Here is an 11012-nt window from a genome sequence, read left to right on the forward strand (position 1 = left end):
GAATATATCAAAATTAGGTTTTACAGAAACTAAACCCTAAGGAGACAATTTTCGAAAATCCCTAGGGTTCTTGCAACCCTAGTCTCCACCCTCATATTTTCGATTTTAGTAAGGGTTTTAGAAACCTTAGCCTCCTTTGCCCATATTCGAAAATTGAGAATCCCCTTTTAGGGTTTACCTTGTTTCCTTATTTGTTATTTTAAAAGCCTTAAAATTTGAACAGTTAAAACCAGATAAACCCTAGCCTATTTTCAAAAATTAGAAGGCTTAGGCTTAGGATTAGGATTAAATTTGAATTATTTTAATAATTGGTTAATTGTAAATAATTATTAATCCATAATGATTTGACTAATTTAGTTAATTGTTTAATTAAAAATTAAGATTAAATCGAAATTGGTTTATTTTTAAATTAAATTAATTTTTTTACTAATTTCAAAAATTTAAATTTAAACCTAATATTCTAGAAAAGTTTTAGAATACATCTTACACTATATATAATTAAAAGATTAATATATGATATGTACAAGACAAGTTAGTCAAATCGCTAGTACGCCTCATTCACGAAGTCATACTATAAGGGGAGTTAGCCGAACGGATTTGATAGGACATAATCTTATTAATAAGTATAATGATATAAAGTGACTAAATCATTTTTAAAATCCCAAACTTAGTTACTTCAGGAAAAATGTGAAAAGTATGCTAATCCATGAAAACGCACATCATGCTTTATATGTCATTAGTAGAGCGTGTGTGGTTAATCGGAACACTAATAGGGACTATAAAGAGATATGATGGGCATCTCAAAAATTATCATTTTAATGGAGCGTGTGTGTTAACCGACACATCAATGTGAGATGATAAACGACATCGAGGTTGTCAAGTGGTTTTGCAAGGTTATTCGCATCTCGTTTGTTATCCTTGGCATCCTAGTCACAAAAGTGAGAGCATAATCCGAGATTAAACATGTTACTGATAAGATTCAATGAATCTCAAAAGATCAAGGAGTTTCATAAGACTGGAATTGGTAAAAGCCTTACCTACCTAAAATAGATTTGAATTTGATTACGACATCCCTCTTTAAAGTTTGAATCGAAAATATGGATCCTAACATTAATTTAAAATTTTGAGTTAATAATTGAGGATTAAAATCAACTAACTTGAATTCTATTTTCTCTTTATTTTAGATGTCTTATGAAGACAGAAATGGTCTTCCTCGTTCTTTTGGAAATGATTTTCCTGTTCGTTTTGAAGATGATTTTTCACATTGTGGTCAAGGTGAAAATGTTTTCCCTTCTTCAAGAATTGGTGGAACTGGAAATCATGCTTCTTCAAATCTTCATCTTCCTCCTCTTGTAACTCTCCCAATGTCACGTTTTTGTCAAGTTGAAAGATATGAAACAACTCAATCCCTATTGGCATGTAGACATCAAGATGGAAATTTTGTGTGTGCACATGTTCTACAAATGAAATCATACATTGACAAGTTGGATAGAATGGGTGTTATTTTCCCAAGGGAGCAAGCCATTGATTTGTTTCTACTCTCGCTTCCTAAGTCATATGGTCAGTTTGTTGAAAACTTCCATATGAGGAATCTCGATGTGACCCTAATTAATGTAACCCAAATGTTGATAGTTGTTGAAGCATAAATGGTTAAGAGCACATATAAAGAAGAGTTGCTTATGGGGTCTAATTCAAAGGTTTCCATGGACATTGGTGATGGTAACATTGGTGCTTAAGAAAATATTTATCTTCCCAATGGAAAGGGATTAGCCAAGGCCAAATAGTTTGATCGTATGGTAAAGAGAAAGGCTCATTCTGAGATCATCCCATGTGTTAAGCCCAAAGAGTCCATTTGTTATTACTTCCAATTGAGGGAACATTGGCTGCAAAGCTATCCAAAGTACCTAAAAGATCCCATAGATGGTAAATTCAATTCGAATGGCTCTACTTCAGGTACATCCATTATCTAACTCCATTATTTTTTCAACTTACTTTTCATAGACTCTTAATATATTATGTGATGATCACATTTGATGTTATTCCAGGATCTAAGAGAAAGAAGGAAGCTTAAGCATATTGAGCTGAATCTAATCATGGGAAATGGACTTCGGTCACATGGTTCGATGATCAGAATTTAGAGCTGCTACTAAGGAGCTAGGATAATAGATTGCTATTACTCTTAGGAGATGTCTAGAAACATAGTTTTTCATTTTATGCATTGTAAGGACAAATTCCAATTTTCGTTTATTTTCAATAAAAGTGAAATTTTGGTTTAACTAGTTGTCTTATTTTATATTTTCTTGCAATGAAATTTATGAAATTGTTGGTAATGTTTCTAATATTAGCAATATTAATTGTGGATTTTGATTATGATGATATTGCATATGGTATTGTCATAATTGACCAAGTGAAAAGAAATCTCATCACCAACTGGACAGATACTTGGTATTGCACAAGTCACATTGTATAGTGTATGATAATCTTGTTTACTAGAATATTATAACTAATTTATTGATCACATGTTTATGTGAGTCGAGTGAAAGGACTAGCAGATCTAGTACATATTGATATGGATTATTCAGATCCACCAAAAAGGACGATAACTATATTCGTTGTGATTTACTGATGCTTCAGTAAATATGGTTGTGTTTATGAGATTAATCATAATTCTAATACCTTGAAAAGATTTAAAGAGTAGCAAAACGAATAAGAAGAATCTATTAGGCAGAAAGATAAAAGTTCGATCAAGAGATGACCCATACTTTCCAATCAAGTTTTAGAGCCATGCTCTCGTAACTACAAATTATATTTTGAAACTCTTTTCAAACTAATAAGGTTAAAAACACCTCAAAATATGTGGAGTAAAAATGTTTTCTTACTCTAGCGCATATAGAATTGGAGTTACGGTGTTTTCGTTAATCAAGAAACAAAAGATAAACTGAGACCTATTATATGAAGTGTTTTCTTGTCAGGAATCCACACGAACTTTTGGACACTTGTTTTAGCTCGTCAAGGAATGTTCCTTGAGAGAAAACCCATATGTTAAGAAGTCAGTGGGAATCATATTGATCTTGAGATTTTCAAATGTTAGCCGACAATGAACCTTTTAGTTATCACTAGCACGCGACCTGAGGTTGATAACCTATCGTGTTTGGTTGAAACATTGTTATTTCTGTGCACTTCAATTTGAGTTGGCAATACTTATAAGTTCTATGTTTTTATTTAACTACAAAAACAAAAGCGCGTTGGTTAGTGAAAGTACATTAATCAATATGGGTGAGCTGCTAACAACATGGAAGCACTGGTAGGCTCTTGTGCTTCCTGAGGGCAAGAAATTTAGACTTGTGAAGTTCATTCCATCAAGGAGAGCTAAATTTGAATTTGTTTTTGTTCTAAACCTTTCTTATGATTGTAGGTTTGAAATGATAGATTCACATGGATGGGAACATATGCACTATAAAATCTAGGTGGCAAAGTTTTCACTCTAATTCATGAAAATAATTGGGAGGAAATACTTTCGTTGATAGATTTAAAGATATGAGAAAGATCAATATGGATTTTGGTTGTGTTAATTGCATTTCCAAATTCATGATATGATAACGACATCCCTCTTCATATTTTGAATTGTGGGGAATGGCAAGGAATTGTTTGAACTTTCAAGACATATATCTATAAGTTCTGAAATGGTTTAAACACATGCATATGCTATCCAATTAAGGTGTATACGCTTAAGAAATCTAGCTGGAAACTTATCGAAGCATCGTGTAACAAAACTTTGTACTTTAGTAAGAAAGTCAAGATTATTGATTTCTAGTAGTCCAGTTGATTTATGGGTACATGTCAAAGCTAGTGGGAGCATAGTTATTATGCTAGTATTACATATTGACAATATTGTTCGTAAGGAACAAATTTTTCAATTTTCGAATTGTAAAGTTTGGGAATTGTTTTGCTATAGTAGACTTAAGGGAGAGGGTACTCATACTTCTTTTTAAATCTAAAGGTTTACATTGTATAGTATAATAGAACTTAGTCATAGACATATACGAATATCATGTTGAAATATTTCAACATAGGAAATTCAATTTATGGAAATATTATAGTAAGAGATTGAACATATATCAGATCCTTATATAAGATATAATGAGTCGAGTCCCATATGCTTCGGATATAGGATCGATTATATATGCTATAATATTCACTTATTCTAACTTTTCAAATGCTCATAGAATTGTGAGAAAAAGGACTATAGTTGTGTGTGACTAAAGTTGTTAAATAACTGTCAAGAACATTCTAAGGTAATACCAAAAACTAGTTGTTTGTGGACAGTTAGAAGTATGATATTAATTCGGACGGACCATAGTGACATGATTCTAGATTGGGATGATTTCTGACCAGAATTGATGGTCATATGAGACTATGGAAATTTTCCATAATGGGAGATGTTTAAAAAGTATACATGTGAGTTGGAAACTTTAATGCAAGAGAAGTGTTCAAGGAGTGTACCTTGAATTAAAACCTTCATTACAATGGAATTGTTTCTAGTAACAAAGTTCCAAAGGGATATTCTATAATATCAAAGACTCGGTCTTTGAGACTATGGGATCTTGATATCACATGAGATTAATGCATGTTGAGTTGGAATTCAATCACATCTTGGATAGTGATAAGAATTTGGAATTATGAAATAAGCGTCACTAGAACAATGCCAGTTGATCTGTTTACAAAGGAAGGACCATAAAGAGGCATTGTATGCATGACTGATGTTTAATTCAAGTGGTTAGTTGATTACTCAAAAAATTATAAAATGAATAAATCCATAATTATTATGGTGATTAAATAATAGAGATTTATTTATTTTCAATAGGTTTGAGAGTTAATTAGTTTATTATTGTGTTTTACTTTGCATGTTTTACTTTCTGAATGATTTGATTATTCGAAATTCCACATTCGCTCATACTTTTGGAAGTAAGTAGTGAATTAAGACTATCATGAATTGAATTGTAGATTGTCTTTGGAGATTAGACATTCTACAATATTCATGAGTATTTAGAAAATGAAGATTTTAAGTATTGGATAAACCCACACTCATAGAAATACTTCATGGATTCTATAACGAGTAATTATGAGATGATAATATCCTATATTCTTGAAACGGAGATATATGAGTTGTAATTTACAATTTTGTTGTGCATTGGTGTTACGTAAACCTATCAGTAACATGATGTTAAAAAATATAGTAGCATGCATAATTTGGTGAGTAAAAGATACAAGCGTATGAGTCTAAATTCATTCGTTCCTTTTTCCCTAATGGGAAAGTGTTATCTTTGGGCCCCTCAGTAATTTGGTGTTGAATTATAGTGATGGGCTCCCTAATGGGAAAGTGTTATCTTTGGGCCCCTCAGTAATTTGGTGTTGAATTATAGTGATGGGCCCAACCATGACTAAATTGATGTGTTCAATTATAAGTCTTATGACGTCATCACAAATCAGGAAATCAGGAAACCAAATTTTGGACAATGATATTGATACTAATCAATGTATCATGTTTGTACAATATCTTGTATAATGGAGAAATATTTGATCACTTATCTAAAGGACAAACATCTAATCGGATCAGAGTTCGGCAATTGCTTTGGAAAGCACCCGTTGTTGTTTAATTTAGAAGTTATACCTGTAATTTAGTTTTAGACTTATCCAAGTGGGAGACTATTAGATTAGGTGTCTAAGATAATAACTAAATTAGTATAATCTTGAATTATTAGCAAAGCTCTTTTTGATTGCCCTCAAACCTAGCAATTGACTAAAATGCTTTTTGGAGAAAGGGATTGATTTATTAATTTATTATATGATTAATAAATTAATTCGAAATAAAAATAAATAATTTATTAATATATTATGAGAATAATATATTAATTAAAATTAGTATTTTTTTAATTAAAAACTAATTAGAAATTGATTGTAATTAATTTTGGGATTAATTGGATTAATTAAAAGTGGAAGGACTAAAGGTGACAATGTTCAAAAGTTGAACATTGACCAATTCTAAAACCACCCATAGGGGGTGGGGGATGGCTCTAGAGGATTTATAGAGGGTATCTAGAGCTTTTCTTGGGCTCTAACAAAACTTGGATGCCTTAGGGAGGAAGCAATGGGAAAGGGTTATCTAAAAGAAAACATGCATTATCCTTAGCCTCCCTATCACCTATATAAACCCTTTTGGGTTATGATTTTCGAAATTCAATTCATTCCAAAGAGAATTACAAAAATTCCCTTCCTCCCCCTCTCTCCTCTTTAGCCTCCAATTCGCTAGGGTTTGGGTGTGAGCCATTAGATGCACAAGACTTCTGGTGCTTGCTTATGAAGACCAACAAGGAAGGATTACTAGTTTATGTGCTATAATAAACTAAGGTATGCATTTTCTAATAACCCTTTACTAATTTTGAAAATATCAACATACTTTCAGGGTTCATGATATTCAGTAGTTGTTTACAAATCATAATGAGAACATAGATCCTTTAGGGTGCATCTAAACTTAGGGTTTATGTTTTTCCGTCAAAATAAGATTTTTGTAACATATAAAACCCATCATTTTTGTCTCATAATTCCACTAGAACTGGGAAGCCACAAATATATTATAACAAACAGGCTCAACCAAATCTTAGAATCCCTTCAGTTATCCCACAAAACACTAGCAAACTTAGCTCTAACGTAATAGTATCAAAACAAATTTTTTTGTAAGACCATTTTTCAAGTCTTTATTATTTCATTTTTTATAGCAAATATATTTTAAAATCAAGCATGCTTGTTGTCCTTTCTCCAATTCTCATACCCCACACTTAAATTATACAATGCCCTCATTGAATATAAAAACAATTAAAGCCTATAAAATAAAAGAGGGAGAAAAGGAATGAACTTGCCTTGGATATATAATCGCAAGAACGAAATCGACTGTAGTGGGTTGCTTCGAAATGTGCGTTGGAATGATGATGCTTCCGATTTTGCTAGAAACTAAAACTAGAACTACTTTACTTTTCTGCTCATGTCGGGACTTGGTGTGTGAAACGATTGGCGAAAACGCCGTATAACAAATCAGTGTGTAAAATCTGAGAATCGTTTCTCGGGAAGTTTCTTCGCGAATAAAAGTCAACTTCAGTTGTGTCGACCAAACACTTTTCTCGTCTCTCGTAGATGCTCTTTTCTTTAGTAATATACTTTAATAAAGTCTTGATCCCTCTCTCATGTGGGTAAGTGACCCCACACTTATGTGATGCAACGCCCCTCGTGAAGTATTTCTCATGACAAAACTGCACTCGATCGTAATCGCTGAAATATTGAAAGCATTCGAAGGGCAAAAATCCTGCAAAGATCTGAAACATCAAGAGCATCAACACAGAAAACAGAATTAAACAAACTATATATATATATATATATATATATATATATATATATATATATATATATATATATAATCACACCAAAATAACTAAAAGTTAGGAAATCAAAATAACTAAAAAGGATATCATGATCACTCGTCATCGTCGAAATCATGCTACAATTGTTGATTAAATCTCATGCATGCAAGAAGTGGTTTGTGAAAACAAAAACTTTAGGGACCCATCATGATATTTCATTTGCTTTCATTGCACCATTAACTAATAAGTAGAACAAGAGTAAGCCAACTAGTCAAGAATAGCAAGAGTTTCATCTTTCACTTAACCACCACGATATGTCTTGCTATGCTACGCCTCATGGATTGAGTTGGAAAAATCACCAAAGTTGTAGACTAAACAAATCAAGAATTCTCTAATCACTTTCAATCTCGAAAAACACGTAAAAAGTAAAACCAAACAATGCGTATGATCACGAATTCCTAAACAAACAACAAAAACATTCCCGACAAGTGACATATTATCAAAGAAAATTAAAAATAAATCTAAAAAAACAAAAATAAAACAATGAATAATCAAATAAACTAAATTAATTGAAACTCATTCCCTGGCAACGACGCCAAAAACTTTATGTGTATTTTTAATGCACTAGTTTTTATTTGTAAGTCCTAGTCTATCTCATCTAAACCATACCTTACAGGCAGTGAACATGGTCGAGTATAGTATACTTTTGATAAGCAATGATGTTGAACTCAAGGGGAATGGTAGTGAATTAATATTAAAATATTTGATTATCGGTTACATTAAATAAATGAATGCAATACAAAGCGATTTTTATTATAAAATCTCAATTAAATCAACAACTAAACTAACTAGATGAGCTGAATGGAAACAAATCACTACGGGTACTTTGGTTCAGACTAGATTTCATCTCAAAATACTATTTAACTACTAAGTGCAATGGATATTTATTTATTATTCACTGATTCCTAATATGATTATAATTTATGATCAAATACCAATCCTTTAGTAAAACAAATTCATTCATTCATTGATCAAGTGGACAAACAAACAACATACTAATTTTAAGTTTGAATAATGCAAGACTTAAATTATAAACTGATACTAATGATCATAATACCAATTATATACATGAATCGTTATCACATATGAGCTCACACAATAAAGTTACTAACTTTTTTATTTAACCCTAGGTTTATGGTCAAAATCCTAGTCAGAAAATGTAATGATCATATATTCATATGATTCAAGCACATCAAGATACAAGGGTCATCTAATCCCAATAATACTCCACAATAAACAGAAAAGATTAAAACTTCAACACATGAGGATCTTTTATCAAGCAAACATAATTAAATAAATAAGAATAAATACTCCGAATAGCAATTTAATCAATAATCTTAATCATTGATCTTGTCTAACACAAAGCAATAGGGTTTTGAAGCCCTAAATCAGAAAGTAAAACATATGAAAATCATAACGGAATGTTAATCATGGTTGGAAAAACAAACTGAATGTTTCCCGACATGAATTGGCTCTATAATCCTTCAAATCTTCGTTCAAAATCAGCTTAATGGCCCTACGAGCGCCTTCTAGACTCTCAAAATCACAATTTGGGGGTTTGTTTTCGTAGGGAACGAATTAGGGATCAAGATATGTCATTAGGGATAATTTTCGGATCTATTTATTGGTTTCAGCCTCACCACTACGTGGAGAAATAGTTTCCAGCCCATGGGAGCTGTTTTCTTCGTGTCCATGAAATTTTCCTAATTGCCACGTCGTGGAATCGTTTGCCATCCAATGAGAGCTAGAAATCAGAACTTTCTCCAAACATGAAAGTTGTCCAAATTTTTGTCTAGTTTTGAGAACATTTTGAATTTCATCAATCGGAGTTACGATTCATGAGATATGGTCAAAATAGTGATGTGGGCTCAATTTTGCAACAACATCATTTTTGTGTTTTTTAGCTCATTTCTCTTCCTTTTGCATTCCAAGCTTCCATTTTATTTGTAATTGAGCATTTCAAATAATATTAAATATTATATATCTTAAAATATAACATTTTAATCAATTATATTAAGATAATGGCCTAAAATATATAGTTAAATAAGGCCATATCGTTTGGATACTAATGTTATGAAACTAAAAAGTGTGGTTTGCAAGTATAATCGTGAAGCAGAATTCCATATACCACAACGTGCAAGGCGGGGTTTGTTTGATGAATGGTAACAACAATATACTTAGGGTTTACGCGACGCGGCAAGAATAATCGCGACTCGATGCGAAAGTAGATTGATGTAATCTTTCTTAATGGAACCTTTAATGATGGACGAGAAGTGTTAGAAATACTATAGGACCACGCCACAGCCATAATAGTATACGCAATGCGGAAAGTACATTGCATATGTTAATGAATGTGATAACATTGGTGTGTATGACATTCGATTATTCAAATATGAGATAGAGTGAGGCATTTTTATAAGATGAGTTATTGTATTAATAAGGTTGAGACTCAGGAGTTGGCAACATTGTTACTTATATGCTCAGTGTCATGGAGTGGAAATGTTGTGAGTTTAACTCATACATTCTTTTCATCTGTATGGAAACTTACGGATCGAAGGATTGTGTAAGTCAAGAGAAAATAGTGATTATAGATTTAGTTAGAGTATAATCCATCTACTTGTCAATGTTCAAGTATAGCGTATTGGATAGGTTGGGGATAACCTGGAAGAATGTTTATTTTGTGAGATAGAAAAGTTTTATGAGGTGATATCCTTGGTGATAAGGCTCCCTAGAGGATCAGAATAGCAGAGAGGAAGTGTGTGAGTTTTTAACTCATTAGTAAGATAGTATTATATAATCTTGTTCTATATAAGAAGATTTTATTGAGGTGAAGTCCTCTGTAGAGGGTAAGTGTTAATCAAAGGGTCAATGTGAATTGATTCCTATATTGTTTTGAATTGTTTGTAAATATGGACTATATAGTGATTGAGTCCAAGATAAAATCTTATCGATTATGTGATAGGTATCTTTTGAATACCTAGAGAAATTACTTACTTTATTGGTATGGAATGGAATAGTGTGATTGACAACAGATATGATGTGATTATTGGAAAAATTTATAGTTAAGGAAAAAGGATTGATTGTTTAAATAATGATATGAAAGGAGAAATGAATTTTGTAAGAGTATGAAAACTGGTAGAGATACTTAGATAAGTGAAAAAAGAAATGGTTAACAACCTTTAAGTTTAGTACTCGTAAGAATCTCATTGTAAATCAAGATTATGGAGTATCAAGATGAAATCTTGAGGAAGGGAATGGCAGATATGCCACGTTATGAGAAGACATGATTGAAGAAAGAGCCATAGACGTAAGATGAAAACAAGTTTTGGTTGAGTATACCAAGAACAACGGCCATGAGAGTTGGTGAATTTATCAGGACTCATTTATTAGTACTTAAGTGGTTCTAGTGTGAACTGTATATGTTGTTTATTAGTGGTTAAGTATAAGTCATAATTCGAATACCAGGTGTTAGTTGTAAATGATGGATTAATATAAATTGTAATAGAGAATAAAACAGAGTAGTCTTCATGACTATAATGC

The sequence above is a fragment of the Lactuca serriola genome, chromosome 9, assembly GCF_051521515.1.
Source record: "Lactuca serriola cultivar US96UC23 chromosome 9, Lser_US96UC23_V15, whole genome shotgun sequence".
Classification (NCBI taxonomy): Eukaryota; Viridiplantae; Streptophyta; class Magnoliopsida; order Asterales; family Asteraceae; genus Lactuca; species Lactuca serriola.